Source organism: Protopterus annectens, chromosome 6.part0 (genome assembly GCF_019279795.1).
Source record: "Protopterus annectens isolate FY-2018-M chromosome 6.part0, PAN1.0, whole genome shotgun sequence".
In the NCBI taxonomy this organism is placed as follows: domain Eukaryota; kingdom Metazoa; phylum Chordata; order Ceratodontiformes; family Protopteridae; genus Protopterus; species Protopterus annectens.
Genome location: NC_056737.1, coordinates 1,281,954,158 through 1,281,973,668, shown reverse-complemented (window position 1 = coordinate 1,281,973,668; position 19,511 = coordinate 1,281,954,158).

Below are 19,511 nucleotides of genomic sequence, written 5' to 3'. Positions count from 1 at the left end.
ATCTTGTTTTGAAAACAGCCTGAAATGCCCTCTGGTCCCACAGAGGCTGTGCTTTTTGCCTTGAACAAGGCTTTGATGATATGTTCTTCAGATGTGTATGCTGGAGGAGGACTTAGGGAAGGTTGGTGATAGGTTTGGAGGGGATAAGGGAGTGAAATTTTCACCAAACCTGTTCACTAGCAGATCTGATATCTCAGTGGGGTCAGTGTGTGTGTGTGTGTGTGATACCGTTGGTCACTAGTTCTGCACATACTTGGGTTCTACCTTTTAGGCTATGTACATAGCTGTAAATGGCCTTATGGTTATCCTTGGCTGTGCTTGCTAAGCTTTTTTCAAAGAAGCTCTTAGAGTACTTGACAAATTGTCTTATTTGCCAATTGAGACTAGGTGGGTGCTTTTCCATTGTTGGGGTCTCATTTTTTTTTTCTTGGACAGCACATATTTACTTTTATTGTAAAGTTTGTTGATTCTAAATGTCTGCTATGGTGGTTTGTTTTCCCTTGGGGCTTTGGCTTTGATTCTTTCCAGTACAGCCGAGTCTATAAACTTATGCAAATGATTGTACAGGGCTCTAGTGTAAGCTTCGGTGTAGCTACCACTTCCAGCTGGGGTTGGGGCTTGGAATTCATTTATACCTTCACCTATGTGGGTATAGTTTACCTTGGTGAAATTTTTAGTCTGATCTCACCCTTTGTGTGTTCTGCTTTTGGTGTCAGCTTGAAGGTGACTGATTTGTGGTCAGTTTTAACTAATGAGGGTCTGACAGTTGCGGTAGTGTATTCGTTTAATAGGTTAGTTAGGACCAGATCTAGTGTGCTTGTTCCTCTTGTTGGGGTATGAACAATTTATTCCAGAGCATTTGAATTAACAAAGTCAAGGAACTTTTGCGCTAGCAAGTTAGGGCTAGCATAGGTTTGGGATAATTGAAATCCCTAGAAAAATATACGTCTGGTATCACCACAGCTCTTTAATTTATAGTCCTTTATTCTTCACAGTAGTTTAAAACAATGTAAGCGCTTTCGGGTTTTGACCAAACCCTTCTTCAGACATATAGCTAATGACAATTTTCAGAGTGTATTTAAATGAAAAAAGGCGCCAAAAAGGCTTCAGAACCACTTTTAAAATCTCAGTAAATACCATTGTTGCCCACTAGATGGTAACAAAGACAAACTTTTCAATGGAAATTCACTGTAAAACTTCAGAGGGCTACAAAACCACTTTTAAAATCTCAGTAAATACCATTATTGCCCACTAGATGGTACCAAAGACAAACTTTTCAATGGAAATTCACTGTGAGTGTTAAATAATTCAAGATCTACTTTGTTTCTAAAATGTATATAAAAAATGTATATAAAAGATACATATAAATAAAAAGAATACATTCTGAAACAATTATCTACTGTGATATCCATTCACTTCCAAAACTGTTCAAATGCAAACTTACTGTTAATTACACATCTAAAGACTCATCAAATAAAATGTTGTGACAGTTATTTCATACTTGTTACTTATTTAATGTTTCAAGGGTCTATCTTTTAAAAAAGGTTTTATAGAGATTCTTTCATTCAAACCTATGCCTTTGTCTGACTGCATCCTGATTATTCATTTTATTTCCTGTTGCTCTGTATAATTCTTTATATTTCCTGTTCTTTTGCTTCTACTTATTAGCTCTATCACCATAAATTTAAATTTATGACTTAGATCATGTTCTAGTGTGTGTCTGGCTAGAGCATTGGTCTCATTTTCTTTGTTAATAGCATAAACATGCTCTCTTACTCTGTCTCTTAAGGTACGATTAGTCTTACCTATATAATAACTAGAGCATTTGACACAACTAGCTAAGTATATTAAATTCCTGGATTTACAGTCTGCATAGTGTCTACAAGTATATATATTTTCATTATCTGGATGTTTAAAGCTATTGGAACCTAGCATATATGAACATTGGTTACAATTTCTACAGGGAAAAGTTCCTTGTCTATCAGATGTTATTTTCTTTCCTTTGGTCTCTTTGTAACATAGTAATCTTTTTAGAGATTTACTATTGCTGTAACCATATCTCGGTCGTTGACCTACTATACTACATATTTCTTCATTTGTAGTTAAAATTGCCCAGTTTTTACTAATAACAATTTACATCCATACTATTACTAGAGCATGGAATATTCAATCTCATTTGTGTACCTGACTCATGCTTGTCTGTTTTTATAATATGTGTATTTCCATTTCCATAGTATGGTCTTCCTTTTCCTTTCCTATCTATCATCCTTGTGTCATTCAATAATTCTCTTTCTTGCATGGAATATCCCCTTGCAGCAAATTCATTACTTAATTGTTGTAAAGTTTGTTCACATATACCATCTTCACTAGTCAGGTTGGATATCATTATTCCTTGATTTCTAATTATGTTCTGATGTACATGTCTAGGGTGCATGCTTGTGTGATGAAGAAGACTATTTTTCCTACAATCCTTTCTATATAGCATAGCAGTAAGTCTTCCATTATCTTTGTTTATAAATACATCCAAAAATTAGATTCCTGTTTTGGACCATTTCCCCTCAAATTTTAGAAAAATTAGTTGTTTGGTTTATATATTCAATAAATGAACTTAATTCTGTTTCATTGCCCTCCCATAGGAAGAAGACATCATCTACAAATCTTTTGTAGTATCTTATATTTTTGACATATGCTGTATCCATGATGTATGTCTTCTCCCATTGGGCCATGACTAAATTTGCGTAGGAGTTCGCACAGGGTGTTCCCATTGCTACTCCTTTCGTCTGTAAATAGTATCTATCTTCATACATGAATACATTATTCTCTAAGATCAATTCCAATAGCAATAAGCATCTCATTCTGGTGGTGCTAATTACATCCCTTGTACATAGTAATTGCCATAAGTAATCAAGGCTTTCTTCATTGGGTATCATTGTAAAAAGGGATATATATGTGGAAAGACAACTCAAAGAGATTGTATTTAACAACAACACCATAATTAGAGACACTAAGGAATTCATTGGAACACTTTCTGAATGTGTCCATAATATCAGTGATTTATCTGGTATTTGGTTTGTAACATTAGATGTTAAATACCTTTTTACAATGATACCCAATGAAGAAGACATACATCATGGATACAGCATACAGGGAGTTTACGTTATTACAGAGTGCAAACTCTAGCTTGGTTGGGGTTTCCTTACAGTTTTTACTGAAGAGTTTATCTGTGTGACCTTTCTACCTTTTGGTTTGGATGTTAGTTGGAATATATTGCAGACACTTTAATGAATATGGGAATCAGCTGGGTTTAAATACCATGTGTTTAAAAAGTATAGCCAAGGTGGGTTTTTATTACACTTTTTACTGAATGTTTGTATGTGTGACCTTTTTATCCTTTGTTTGGATCCATTTTACATATGTACAACAGTGTAGCTAGATGTTGAGGTAAGTTACTACAACTTCCTTAACTTGCGCTCCTTTGCAGCAGTAAATTGTAATATTCTGCTGGTATTACTGGTATAGCACAGTGAGTATTATTTAATGATATATCATGGTTGTTCCAATGGTATTATGTACTTTAATGGTAATGCTTTGTTGTATCTAAGTACTTCTAATGGAGAATGTTGTTTCAATATAAATGGTAGTTTATTTCTCTCATTTATGTAACAGTATTATCCATACTTGTCAAATGTAACTAAATTCTAGGCATGTTTCTGATTTTAGCTGAGAGTTTTGATTTGTCTCTATTAATTTTTTTTTAGAAAATCTAATAGTTTACAGTCAACAAATAAGGACAGTTATTAAAGTCAAATAATTAATTTTACTTCCAAAAAATACATTAGCTAAAATCATCTTAGTCACTCAACTTTCAGAATCAGTGATAAGACCCACCTAGTCAAAATAGGGGAAACCACCTCAAGTAGTAGACCTGTAAAAAGCAGTGTACCCCAGGGATCGGTCTTGGGGCCTCTGCTGTTTGGGATATACTTCTTGGAGGTGCAGGCCAAATCTAGTGGGTATAGCTGACCAAGTTTGCAGATGACTACAAGCAGGGTGCTGTCATCAATTCCCCTAGTGATCTGAAAATCCTCCAAGAGGGTCCCATCCAAAAAAAAAATGACTCGTGCTAGAAACATGGCCTCAAACTGAATGCCAAAAAATGCATCATCATCCCTTTTGGGGAGAGTAACATCAGTCATGAGGGACTTTGGCACCCAGGTTGATAAACTGACTTTTGACCACCATATTGACTGTGTTATATGGCAAGCTTTCTACATGGCCCACCTCATTAGTAAAGGTATCTCATTCAGGGACAAGGTGGTCATAACATCCCTGTATTCTTCCCTTATAAGACCCATTATTGAGTACAATACCCCTTTTGAAATGTATCTCACAAAGCACATGCAGCAGCTGGAGAGACCACACCCAGAGAATCCAGGGCCTCAAACATCTACCCTACACAGATAGGCTAAAAGCCCTGTTCCTCTACTCAGTCTCCTACAGACTTCACAGAAGTGACCTCTGTCTGGCATACAAAGCAATCTCAGACTCTGCCCTGATGAGACTGCTGCATATCCACACATCAAGCTGCACTCGAGTAACCCACAAGCGCAACCTCAGTGTGGTCTGTGACATCAATAGGACTTGTTGGTGGGACAAATTTGTGTCCCAGAGACTCCCCTTTTTGTGAAATAGACTTCCTCTCCACATAAAGCAGAGTACCTCATTAAAACTTTTTAAGCGCAACCTGGATAACTGGATGGGGAACAGAAAATACACCCCGGGATTCCACCTGTGTCCCTGTTGGACAGTGGCATAGGGTGCTGACTTGTTGGGACATGGGCTAAATTCTTGGCTAGGCTTGTAAGGGGCTCAGGGTCAATAGCCTAGTAACTTCCTATGATCCTATGTATGTGATCCATTTGTCTACCCATTTTGTGACACAGGTGTTTATGCCCACATGAGACATTTATCTGTAAAACCCAAGTGTGGATTGGTGTGAAATGCTTTGGCCAGGCTAAATGTTATGCAGGATGATAGTGTTTTCCCTCATGAATGTCCTTGGTGACCTTCTTGATTTAACAGACATTTTGTGGCCTTAACAAATCAAACATGGGTTTGATACACAGCCTGGAAATTACCTGTAGCCTGTCTGATAAGGTCCATGATGACTCATTGGTCTGCCTCACATATGAGGAGAGTCAGGAATATGGGTCTATTACTCCATCCATCAGATGAAGGCTCCCCCAGTCAGATAGATGCATGTTGCTCTACACCCTTCTATGAAAACATAGGCTTTGTGGAAGGTGTATTGAAGCAGGGATTCAACTGTGTCTGGTAATTATGGTTTTAACTCATTACATCCAAGTGACACCTCCAGTTGCATCTGCAGTTAACTCCTACTGACACCTCTAGGCGTCACATATTGCTTATTCATATTTGCATCAATAATTCCAAAACCATGATATGTACAAGGTTTTAAAAGATTTCTTCTCAATGTTTACAAAATGACAAACTCAACTGCATTAATATTTGACCTCTGTCTAGTGCAGGTAAATAGATATTAACTGTTGTTTCATGATCTTTATTTACATAGATATAATTTTCATGTTTTTCTAAATATCTTAACAACCATGTAACACAAACAGAACTCCTTAGCCACATATGAAAGTTCTCAGCTAGATAAATAAAATGCTGCTGTAGTATGTGTGTAACTTGAGTGGTTGTTGAGATATTGTAAGATGCTTGCAAAATATTACAAATGTAATAGTTACTGTATTTACTGTTGTCTTTTTGGCTTTTCCTGGTTATGGGTCGCCACAGTGGAACTCTGGTCTGCTAATGATTGGCAGTTGATTTTCTCAAACACCGAGGTGCCAGCTCGACGTTCAACCTTCAACGAAGGCACGCCCATTTACGCATGTCTTTTGAATGCCCGCACAACCGCGGGGAGGACATGCAGACTCCACACAGAAGGCACTCCCCGCACTCCAGCCGAGAATCGAACGGGAGAACCTCTTGCTGTGATGCAACAATGCTACCGCTGCACCACCGCAGAAGGACAGTTACTGTATTTACTGTGACTTATAAAATGCAATTTAAGACCTAGAACTTAAAGAATACTACCACTGTAAAAATTGTTTCTGCTGAAGAGTTTGCCATTTATAATTCTTTCATAATCCATATGGTTCCAGAGATGTGAACATTTGTTTGAAATGTGAGGACATAATTTGATTCTGTCAAAAGACTTAGGCTCTGCCCATTAGAAGTTGCATTGCAAACTTCCAGAGCTCCATTGGAGTTAATGAGTTAAGTTACGCTATAGGTAACCTGTGATGTTGTCAGGGCCCAATGATTCTGTGATATTAGCCATAGAGTTCACATATGAGCTGCCTCCCTAAGAAGAAAAACTGAGTAAAGTTTGCATGCAGACTTTGGCTGATGGCCAGTGGTGAAGTGTGAGAGAAACTGTCAGCTAGCAGATTGTCTATTTTCCCTGGCTGAGTATGGCTGGCAACATCCACAAACAGCTCTGTGCTTCGTTGTGTATCTCCCTTAACATTTCACATTTATTCAAATAAATGATTTGTGAAAACACCTCCAAATACAACATTGATCATGTATCACATTCCACATACTGGTACTGTTCATGCAGTCATACAACTGTACCAATGTCACATAATTACATCAGTTATACAACATATGCCTATATGTGTTTGGTTGAAAAGCAGTGTTTGTGCAGCTTGATGCCATATAAGGATACTTTATAAATCAGTTGTCTGTGGCTCATGCAGAACATTTCCTGACACAAATGGTAATAGTCACATAATGTTGCTGCTGACCATCTCAATAATGCTTGGGAATAGCAACACAACTGCACATACAATGAATTGAACAACATTGCAATTTAATCAAAATTTAATATTTTTGTGCATATCACAGCATTACATGTGACTGAAACAGGATGTATGTGCCCATATAATCAGTACGAATTTATACTGATGTCTGTCACAGAGCATTTAATGATGGTAGGTGGACACATGCACGCCAGTGGTATACTGCAAGTGTAACTGTGATGGTAGAATGAGAGCTTTGTGGAAGGTTGATCTGCTCCACTACAACAACACATGTCCTAATAAGCCAACAGTATACATAAAACTGTGTCATACCATGTCAACCATTCTCAGGAAGCATATTACTACAGCTGTTATAGAAGGAGTATGTATGAAATGCCAGCAGTGGCCATCAGTACAATAGCTCGCATTACAGTTTGTAATACCCTCTTGTAGCCATAGTGTACATCCACACCTCAGCACAGCGCATGTCAATGACAGCAAGGTTGACATGTCAAATGTTCATAGGTTTATAGCACATTATTCAACTAATGACCAACATCACATAACGTCCTAGCCATTATTATACCATTTAAAACAAACTCCCTATATCTATATTTTATTTATTTGACATTTGTTAACTGGGTTAGTCCAACTGGGTGGACACCCTTTTTCAGTGGAGACCCAAGGAGAAAAGCTCCAAAACAGTTACATACATCGCCAATGCATACAAGTGAAAACATTTTTTTAAAGAACCAAGATAACAAACTATACAAAAAATTTTAAGCAAAGCATGTAAAGTGAAGATAGGATCAAAAACAGAATATTTTTTTTTTTTTTTTTTTTTTAGGGGGATAGGAATAGTATGAAAGTAGTGAACGTAGATGAGGTAGAACAGCGGCATAATGAGGAATGTATAGAGATGCAAGAATAAAAGTAATGTGCAGACAGTATAAGACAGGAAGATAGCTAAAGAAGGAGGTAGAAGTGTAGAGGAGCGGCAAGAGAAATAATCTAAGGTAGGAGGAGTATACAAAAGCATTGTAGGTAGGAATGAAGTGAAAGACTACAATAACAGAAATTAAGGGAATAGTAGTATAGTTTAATCAAGTTGTGGAAAATACAGCTTTGAGAGGAGGAATAACAGGCAGAAATAATAGCAGATAGGAAGATAAGTTATTCTAGGTCTAGAATATAGGAATATAAGATTATGCTTGGTCATTGCAGAGGCATAACCATGACTTTTTATAGATAACTTTTAGTGCAGGTTTAAAGGAGCTGGAGTTAGTGACAGATCTGATGTGAGGTGATAATTTATTCCAGGCATTTGCAATATTCACTGAATATTGTGTTCTCTCTGTCTGCAGTAAGTAGGGGTTATTGTTTTCACTTCATTGATATTTGGTGTTGAACTCTTAGCCTAGAAGGTTTCTCTGTGACATCTATATCATATTATTGCACGAAGAAAAGAGCGAACGCTGTTTCATCGAACCAATAATATCGAAATAACAAAAAAGCGAACACACGGAACAGTGATTTTTTTCCCAGGGAAAAAATTAAATGATCCTGAAAAAAAAACGCAAAACAAAAAAAGTTTAAGCACAAAATGAAGTAGGGGGCTTCGCCCCACACCCCCCAATGTGGGGGCTGTGCCCCCCACACACCCCTACTTAAATATATCAACTCCAAGATCATACCATAGTGGAGGAAATTACAAAGTTACGAAGACAGCCCACTGATTTTTTTTCCCCTGGGAAAGAAATTGATGTTCCGTGACTTCGCTTTTTTCTCCTTTCGACATTATCAGATCGATGAAAGAGTATTCATTCTTTTCATAGTCTGATAATGTGATATGCACCCTCTCTGTGCTTATAAGTGTTAGTCACTTATCTGTGAATTTATTTCTGCTGAATATCTGAACTGTTTGGCTGGCTGCTATATACCTACGTCAACTGTATTACAAGCTGAGATAAGTACAAGCTTGCAGTGTTAAAGATAGTACTGCATTTTATTTTTCAATTTGTTTCACTGAATATTGTGGTATCTCTGTCTCTCTGCAGTTAGTTTTCAGCCCTCCCTCCCTGTTCTTGTTGTGGTATTAATCTTGGTGGCTTTGGAACTGCCTCCCCCTCCTGTAAATTTGTGTTTCAACACTCCTCCTGGGTTCATCTCATTTGCTCACTCAGCCTTATTAGTCTAGCACTTTACCATACTAGACTTCTTGTAGCAATTATTGTAGCATACAAAAGTGCTACCAGCAGTAAACATTCTACAAGGAAACAGCTCCAGTACTTATTATTAATGTCCATCCCTCCAGGCATGTCTAAAGGTCAGTTCCCTTTGCTTTCTCCTATTAACTTGGTGAACTTGGGCATACTGAGGCAATTTAGCAACTGCTTCATGTACACCAACAACCATCTCCTCTTACTTCCCAACACTTAGACTTGTGAGAGATGCACGTATATATCCAGATTGGAAGCCTAACACTCTCCAGCCAAGACTGGAATAGATGGTCAAGAGGAGAAGGTCAACACTTGCACCACACCGCATGGAACACATAACCCTCCAGAACACACACCAGCACTGCCTTCACAAAAAACACAAACCACATACCCACCTTCACAGAGGCACTCAATAAAAATCTACCCAAGCAGCAGAGACCTCCAAGGCAGAAACACACTTGCCATCACAACACAACACTAATCATGAGACACATAACTCTCATAAATAGTGTGCCACTCAACCAAAGCCCCTAAGGCAAAACAGCATGCCCAGCACACTAGCCATAGGTGACTCAATAGTGAGGCACACAGATGTCCCACTCACTAAGTTGAATAAGGATAAAGTAACAGTTAACTCCATGTCAGGTGCCAGGATCCACCACATAACACATGTACTTAGGTCCCTCAACAACATGTACAAATATGACTCTGTCATTGTACATGTGGGTGCGAATGACCTGAGATGTACCTCCCTGGACTACATGAAAAGAGACATGGAGGAGCTCTCAGATTATGTAGCCCAGGCAGGTATGACCCCAGCCCAGAGCAGCATCCTACCATCACCCAGAATGATACCACAATACAAGCAGAAAATGATTGACTTCAACAATTGGATAAGTTTCTGGTGTCATTCTAAGTGGATCCAGTATCTGTCTGCCTGGGATGACATGACTGACAGATCTCAATGCTTTGTCAGAGATGGTCTGCATCTGTCACCCCTGGGTTTCTGGATACTGGCCAAGGCTCTTGCCACCCCTATCGTGCCTTTATTAGGTGGCGTTCCAAAGACCAAATTACTACAGTAACAACTACAAACAAATGCAATCTGAAGGTTATGCTGCTCAATGCTAGAAGTCTAATTATAACATACTCGAAGCACTCCTTAAAATTGAGAACATTGACATTTGTGCTGTAACAGAGACCTGGTTCAAAGCAGCATAAAGCACCCCTGCATTACAAGGCTATATCTCATTCCACACTTTTCATCCCCAAAACTTGGACCAAAGCTGCAAAGGTGGTGGTGTTTCCATATTCTAAAAGGATGTGTACACCTCCAAACTGGTAGCCCAACATAACACATCAGAGACAGTTCAGGTGCAACTAACAATGGGTAAGACAACGATTCAGATCGTAGCCTGTTATAGGTCCCCAACCATGCCCCAAGACTCACACTCCATGTTCCTAAGCACCCTGGAGAATATTAGGGTCCAACCTAAAACTCTCATACTGGGCGAGTTCAACTATCCCTCCATTAACTGGGAAAACTACTCATGTACCAATACACTTGCCCAGTGTTTCCTGGAATTCATTAATTCCAGTGCCATGGACCAGCTCGTTCTTGTCCCCACTAGAGGTAGCAACATCCTTGACCTGGTCATTACTAACATGAGCGACCGTTGCTCTACACCAGTAGTCAACACTTCCCCGGTTAGATCCAACCACAAACTAATCACCTTGGAAATCCACATCCCTCTCACCCCCCACACAAAGGTAACCACCATGAAAAACTTCTCCAAAGCTAACATTGGGCTCCTAAAAACAGAGGTGGATAACTTCACAGCACCCATGCAAATGGAGGATAGTTGCATGACCACCGAATCATACACCAATGCACTGTACAAACACGTACACAAATGCATGGATCTCACCATACTCAATAGAACCAAGATGCTCTCCTCTAGAAAAAGGAAGCCAATCTGGTGGTCCCCTGCCATAAACAAAACCTCTAAAACAGAAGGAGGAAACTGATGCGAAATAAGGTGAAGTTCCAAGACTGGAAAAATTTCCTTATCAGCCTCAACAAAAAGTTGAGATCCCTCATCAAATTTTCTAAAGATAGCTATGAAAACAGAATTGCAGCAAATAGTAAAGACAACTACAAGGCCTTCTATAGTTATGGAAAGAATCTCCATGTCAATACCCAGATTTGCTCTGAGCTTCTGCACAATGATACCTCCTATACCGAGCCAACAGATATTGCCAATATACTGGCCGACAGATTCAGTGCCAACTTTACCCCTCTCACCTCCCCAAAGGACCAAACACAATACCAGTAGATTGCCTGGCACCCAGTATTACTGCTGCACAGGTTAAAACAGCACTGTCCAACACAATGAATGCAGCTTCTATGGGACCTGACAATATCCCTGGTTGTGTTCTACATGAACTACAGAGTGAACTGGCACCTCCTGTTCAATCACAGCCTCACCTCAGGCTCTATCACTACTGAATGGTACACTGCTATAGTCATCCCATTCCACAAAGGAGAAGTGACTACAGACCCTGGAAACTATCAGCACCATTAGCCTGACAAGTCTGATATGCAAAGCTATGGAACGCATAATCATGGACCTAATAAACAAGGATATAGGGAATCTCCAAACTCTGGATCCTACACAGTTTAGTTTTGTGAAGGATAGATCATGCCTGTTCAACTTGATTGACATCTTTGAGTCAGTCACCAGAGCTGTGGATGAAGGCAAGGTGGTTCATACAGCCTACCTTGATCTGGCCAAGCCCTTTGATACCATTCTGCACTCAGGAATTATAGAAAAACTCACTAAGCTAGGCATCAACCCCTATATTACTAGGTGGGTTGCAAACTAGCTCACAGATAGAACCTACAGTGCGAAAGTAACTGACTCCCAGTCTGACTGCCGACCAGTCACGAGTGGAGTCCCACAGAATTGGTCCTGGGTCCTCTCCCATTTGGTATCTACTTCTCAGAAGTCCAGGCCAACACAAAGGGACTCTGGCTGACAAAGTTCACAGACGATTGCAAGTGGGGAGCCATTATTAACTCCCCAAATGATGTTGACATCCTACAGAAAGGCCTCACTGAGACCAACGACTGGTGTCAGAACCATGGCCTTAAGCCCAATGCCAAAAAATGTGTTATCATTCCCTTTGGAAAAAACCCAGTTCCTATGGATTACCACATCGATGGTAGTCCACTGAACACAGAAGGCATTATAAGAGATCTGGGAACACAAGATGACAGGAACCTCTCTTTTGACCACCACATTGCCACTGTGGTCAGAAAGTCCTTCTATGTGGCACATCTCATTACTAAGGGTTTTGCATCCAGGAAGAAAGTGGTCATTGTCTCCCTCTACTCTTCCCTCATTAGGCCAATCATTGAGTACAATGCCCCATTTGGCATGTACCTCACTAGACACCTGCAACAACTGGAGAGGCCACAAAAGTACCTCACAAAGAGGATCCTAGGCCTTAAACACTACATGGACAGACTCAAAAAACTCCAACTATTGTCTGTCTCCTATTGCCTACTTAGAGGCGATCTCTGCTTTACTTACAAAGCCATGTCTGACCCATCTCTGTTATGCTACATCTAATCACCAAATGCGCCAGAGACCTCAACCTCATTACCACAATCAACAGAACTTGCTGGAGGGACAGGTTCATAACCCAGAGACTGCCCATGCTATGGAATAGACTTCCCATTCATGTCAAACAGAGCACCTCACTGGCCATCTTCAAGAGAAATCTTGATGAGTGGATGGGAAATAGAAAATTCACCCTGGGGATCACTCCAGTGGCTCTACTCTACTCAACAGAGGCACTGAGAACTAAGGTTGGGTGGCACAATGCCAGGTTAATCCTATGGACTAGGCTTGTAAAGGCTCCAGGGCCATTAGCTTAGTACACACCTATGAACCTATGAGTAGCTATACAGTAGTTTTCCAATATTTTTGTTGGGCACATACATTTGTAGTAGGTTTTGTTGAGAGCTGAAAAAGAGCACAGTTGGGAGTGTAAGGCTGGATGAGAGTGGAGAGAGAGAGAGAGAGAGATAGGGGGCAAAAAGATGGATCGTGTAAGACTGAATGAGCTATGAGGAGCTGGGGTGATAAAATTTGGTGGTGAAATTCCAACCACTGCAGGTATTTTATAACTACACAGTGATGAGTGGGGTAGGGTAGTTTAGATGCAAATCTTGCGATTTTGTTATAGGTAAGTTCCAATTTAGTCAGAAGATTAGACTGGAGGTTTGTGAGCCTAGGGGTGCTGTAGAATAATGTGGGGAGAAGGAAGGCTTGGGCAAGAGAGTGTCTGGAGGAATGGGTGAGGAATTTTTTAGTCTGTATAGGCATCCAAGTTTTTTTGAGAGCCTTTTTAATGCATTGTTGAACGTGGAGTTCAGACTTTAGGTGGTCATCGATAGTAATTCTAAGGAGTTTTGTATGAGGCTCAGTAGAGGTGGGTATGTTATTCAAGGCTGAGACAGAAAAGGTAGTTGGTGAGTATAGGGGAGGAATAGGAGAAGTTTAGTTTTCTTAGGCTTCAGTACCAATTGGTTAGAAGTAAGTCACCTTTCGACAAAGTAGAGAAAGTCTTGGGTGAGGGTATGGAGTTAAGTAATATAATCAGAGGAGGAGATGATAGTTGAATCATCAGCATATTGAATAATAATAGAGAGTGGGCAAAAAGACTGAAGGTTGTTTATAAAGATATTGAAATGTAGGCGTCCAAGGATGGAACCTTGGGGGACCCTGTTTAAACAGGTAAGAAGGGAGATAAACTAGATTGTCATTTATCAGCCTGAAATCTGTTTGACCCATAGCTGCAGAACCAAGATAGAGTAGAGTTAGAAAGGTTTATTGAAGCTGGCTTGGTTATGAATATTCTGTGGGAAACAGTGTCAAAAGCAATGTATGTCTATATGAAAGAAGATAGTAAGACTACTGTGGGGATGTGTGTATTTGTTGTATTGCATTACATACTGCCACTATCCATATGGGGTATGTGCACCACACCATGACAGAATTAGCAGATACACAAGCAGTGGTCTGGAGCTGACTTGCAGAGGCTCATGGAAGGACTCTGTTTCATGAAGTATGTATGCATATTTGACATGATGATATCCTCCACTCCTCTGCAGGAAGAAAGCCATGGGGTCAGAGGCAATCAGAGGACGGTGAATGCAGGGGGTTATGTTACAGGTTCTCCTAAGTGGTAGAGAAATAAAGAGCAATTCCAAACATTATACAATGACCATAATGTACCACCAATCACACACACAGCAGTAGACCGGGCTTGATTTGAAAATTTCACATGTATAGGTATAGAAGATGAATGTCATGCAATGTAACAGCAGCACCACCACATTTGTCTGATTGTAACAGTGTCACATAGCACTTTATGGAGTATGACATCATCAAGGTAGGCTGAGAAGAATATTTTGGGAGGAGTGTCTGACATGGATGTGTAAAATTTTTGCAAAAGAAATAGTTGGATGCATAAACACTCAAGATGCCTGCTGTCAGATTAGAACCCCTATATATGTAGGTAAGTTACCTTTAGAACACATTAGTTCATGTTACTAACATAGCACATGCTTGTCTTTAATACTGTAAGAGTGCATGTTATACATGATGACATCATCAGTATATATTACAAGAAGATATTTGGAGGAATGTCTGGCATAGCTGTGGACTCACATGTCATTCTAAAACTGTCAGCATTTTCACTGTTGAAGGCATACACAAACCAATTGGCTGCAATGGGAGTAGAACACTTACCCAACTATCTATACAGCACAGCACTTAACACAAGCACCACAGTACAAGTCTGTCTTTTATAGTGTCAGCATTTGGTACCTGATGACATTAGCAGTGTCTGGTGAGAAGAAGATGGTAGTAGGAGTGTCTCACATTGCTTCTTGAATGTCAGTCAAGTGAACAGACACACACACATCAGTTAACTGTAGTGAGAGTAAAACCCCTACCTAAGTATTTACAGAGCACAGTAATGAATGCAAGTGACACAGCACAAGTCTGGTATCTATAGAGTCAGAAAACATTTTATATTTGATGAAATCAGCAGTGTCTGGTGAAAAGAAGATGGTAGCAGGAGTGTCTCGCATGCTGGTCTAACATGGTCGCTTGAATGTCAGTAAAGTAAACAAAAACACACATACCAGCTGACCACAGTGAGAGTAGAACTGCTACCTAACTATTGACAGAGCACAGTACTTAATGTAAGTGCCATAGTACAAGTATGGCTTTTACATTGTCAGACACTTTATAACTGATATTAGCAATGTCTGGTGAGAAAAAGATGGTAGTCAGAGTGTCTCATATGCTGGTCTAAAATGGTCTCTTGAATGTCAACCAAGTGAACACAGACACACAAACCAGTTATTTATAGTGAAATTAGAATCCCTACATAACTGAATACACCAGTAAAAGGACACTTAACTTAAGCATCAAGCACAGGTCTGACTTTTACAATGCTACTGTATAATTTATAGTGGATGACATCATCATGTGCTATTAGAGAGCAGATGTTGGGGGACCTGTATGAAATGGATGTGTAGGCATATACATCTATCAACATATTTTTTGCTAACAGTATTAGGGACTTCCATTTTAAAGCAGTTATTAGGCATTAGACACACTAAAAGGTAAAATGTGCTTATTTAAAAGACAGTTAAGCAGAAGGAAATAATGACTTTTTGTGTCAAGCATGAGAGATAACAGTTCCCAAGGGAAGGCTACAGACTGTTCTTTTTCTGTTCACTTCTCAAGGGAGGAACCAAGGAAATGTTAGATAATGGGACTGCTAGGTCCCTAAAAAACTGCAAAACAAGACAAGGCCTTGGAATCAAGGCTAAGTAGGTGTGTAAAACATTACAGGATTTGGTATTTTTAAAATATACTTCAGATACAGTTTGGGAAGTCAGTCAGTCAGTTAATTTGACTTGATATACAGAAAAGATTAAGCTAGAATACAGACACTTGAGCCTGAGTACAGAAGACAGGACAAGTAAAGACTGTTTCAGTTTACATTATTCAGGACAATCAGAATAATGTGAAGAAACTTTGGATATATTTAGCACCACTGTTATTACTAACCAGCATTCTAGTATTTCTACAGACTGTTATTGTTTATCAGCACTGTTAATGAAGACAGTATTCAGATATTTTGAACATCTAATAAAGCCTTATTAAATGTACTACAGTTTATGGAGAATTCATTCTGAAAAGTACACAAGACTTGGCCCATAAAGGAGAGACGGGCACCTGTTCATCATGAGTTTGGGTAATTAACAGATAAAGACTTTCATTCCAGTCTCATTTCACTTGTCTCCTATTAATTACAGTATACTAGTCTCATCAATTCTTTCAGTAGGATACATAGTTAAGCTCTCCTGACTACACACACACAAGGTGATCTCAGTGGGATTAGAACACCTATCTATAAGTACACCAGCTAGAGAACTCATTACTTAATGCAAGCACCATGACACAAGTCTGATTTTTACAGTGCTGCAGGACAATTTATAGTGGACAACATCATCACTGCATGTTTAAGAGAAGATGTTAGGAGACTTCTATGAGATAGATATGTAGGCATGTACAACTGTCAAAATATTTGTACTCAGTGGGAATGTAGTGCTGACAGGAGTATACACAGTTATACTCTTCTGAGTGCACACACACACACGCACACACACGCACACACACACACACACACACACACACACACACACACACACACACGCACACACGCACACACGCACGCACACACACACACACACACACACACACACACACACACACACACACACACACACACACACACACACACACACCAGTTGAATGCAATGAACTCATACCTAACTAAATACACCAGAGAACTCAGTGCTAGCACCATGACACAAGTCTTACATTTATAATGCTGCAGAAAAATTTATAGTGGTTGACATTATCATTGCATGTTTGAGAGCAGATGTTGGGAGGCCTGTATGAAATGGATTTGCAGGCATGTACGACTGTCAAAATATTTCTAGTCCATGGAAATGCATTGCTGACAGTAGGATACACAGTTACACTCTTCTAACTACATACACCAGTTGATTGCAGTGAGATCAGAGCCCCTACCTAAGTATACCATCTAGAAAACTCAGTACTGAATGCAAGCACCACAATACAAGCTTGACATTTGGAACTGCTGCTGGACAATTTGTAGTGGATGACATCATCAGTGCATGTTTCAGCAACAATGTTGGGAGGCCTGTTTGAAAAGAATAGTTAGCTATGTAAGACTGTGAATATATTAGTTCTGCATGGGACCGGATTGATGATAGTAGGATACAGACTGATGCTACTCTGACTATGCACACACACTTACAGATACATAGAGACACACACATAATGTGGCTGCTGTGCTAATTTAACACACATGCAAGTATTTTGTTCCCATCTGCAAAACACAGTATTTGATGATTGCAACACCCTTGAAATATGAGGTCTATATTAGAACACTGCACGTTCAAAATTTTGAGTGTTCTAATATCGAACCCTATGAATCGAAAATTTAAAACATGGAGCATACAGAACAGCGAATTTTTTCCAAGGGAAAAAAATTTGCTGTTCCAAAACACATACACACAACACAAGCACACCAAACAAACAGCAATCCACACACATACACCTAAACTCTTACACCTAACCCTACACTAAACTATACATACACCACTAACTATCCACTTACCTTAACCCAAACCCTAACCCTAAGGTCCGTCACTATCGCACAGTCACCTCACCCGCGCCCTAACCCTAACTCACCTACCCAGCCCTAACCCTTACGTCCACACAATCGCACACTTACCTGACCCACGCCCTAACCCTAAGTCACCTAACCCACTGTAACCCTCACGTCCACACAATCGCACACTTACCTGAACCCAACCCGTAACTTTCCACCACAGCACTGAAAATACCTAAGCAACAGAAACGGACAACCGAATTCTTTCCCTAGGAAAAAATCTGGTTTTCTGTTTCTTTGATATTTTCAGCATTCGCTGAAAACGGGTCAGTATTAGAACACTCGAAATTTTGAACATTTGGTGTTCTAATATAGACCCAAAGTATGTATTTGCCTTGTCAGAGTGGTCTTTATAGATGATGCCATTATCATTATATTATGTGGTTAACATATCTTGTTATGAGAGTGGTGTACTATTTCCTGTAGTCTTTCCAATGTGCAGGTATAATTTAAGAGACAGTTTGTCAAGCTAGATGCAAAAAGCTGTCAGGAATGCATGTCACAGAAATGAGACATAAGCAGCTGTTTCCCAGTATGTTGTGTATATTACACACTTAATTTGTCACATACAGGCACAGACATTTTTTGTAATCATATCTGTGTGTTCATATTTGTGAAAAACTGCTGTCCACATTAATACATGTACAAGACAATCTGAATACTAGTGTCATTATAAAGGTGTACATGGTATATAACAATGCAGTTTTGCTATTTATTTCTGTACTGTAGTTGACATTTGGGAACAAGTACTGACATACCATGGTTCAAGTGCATGGGTGCAGGTAACACACGATTCAGTGTAAATATGTGTTCATTCAGTATAAGGCACCTTTCCTTTGTTTGTGTTTTTACATGGGTTTTAATGGGATGAAGACTAACTGGGCAGTAGGCAAAAGTAATACATGTTAATATGCACTTTCCATAGAGCACTGGCAAACAGCTGATTTGCATGCTCGATGTCAAACTGTTTGCACATTGCAAGATGCACATTTAAGGAATCCTGCTTGAACTTGAAAAGTACTTCTCCATACTGGCTATGCTAGACACAGCTAAGAAATACTATGAGGTTCATAACTAGTTCATATCAGAAATGTTGTGTCATACATTGTATAACCTTATATAAGTATTTATAGTGCTTTCCCAGTTTGTGCATAGTTAAGCGATAAGCAAACGTGGGTCCCTGATTCGTTGAGAAGATTATAGCAGTTCTATTGATTCTCTTTCCTCCATGCTAACACGCTAAGTGAGATATGGCAGTCAGCACTTTGAACAGTACTGAGTGGAAGAAAAACACCTGCTACCTAGCTGGCTCTGTGGCAGCAGGTGAGATCTTATTCTGAGGACAGATGTTAAAGGGTTCGAATCCAACACTATCTTATTTCTTTATATGTATTCATGATGTAATTAAATAATTACATGTGATAATTATTGGAAATGTGAGAGGGACTGCCTACAGCAAAGTACCGCATAAAAGAAACAGTACTCAAGTGATTTATGTCAATAGTACACATATGGAGCTACATATCTATGCGGTCATCAGTCTAAATAAATATTTTATATGAAATTTTTAATATGAGTGCCTTTATTATACTCTAACTCTGTGTTT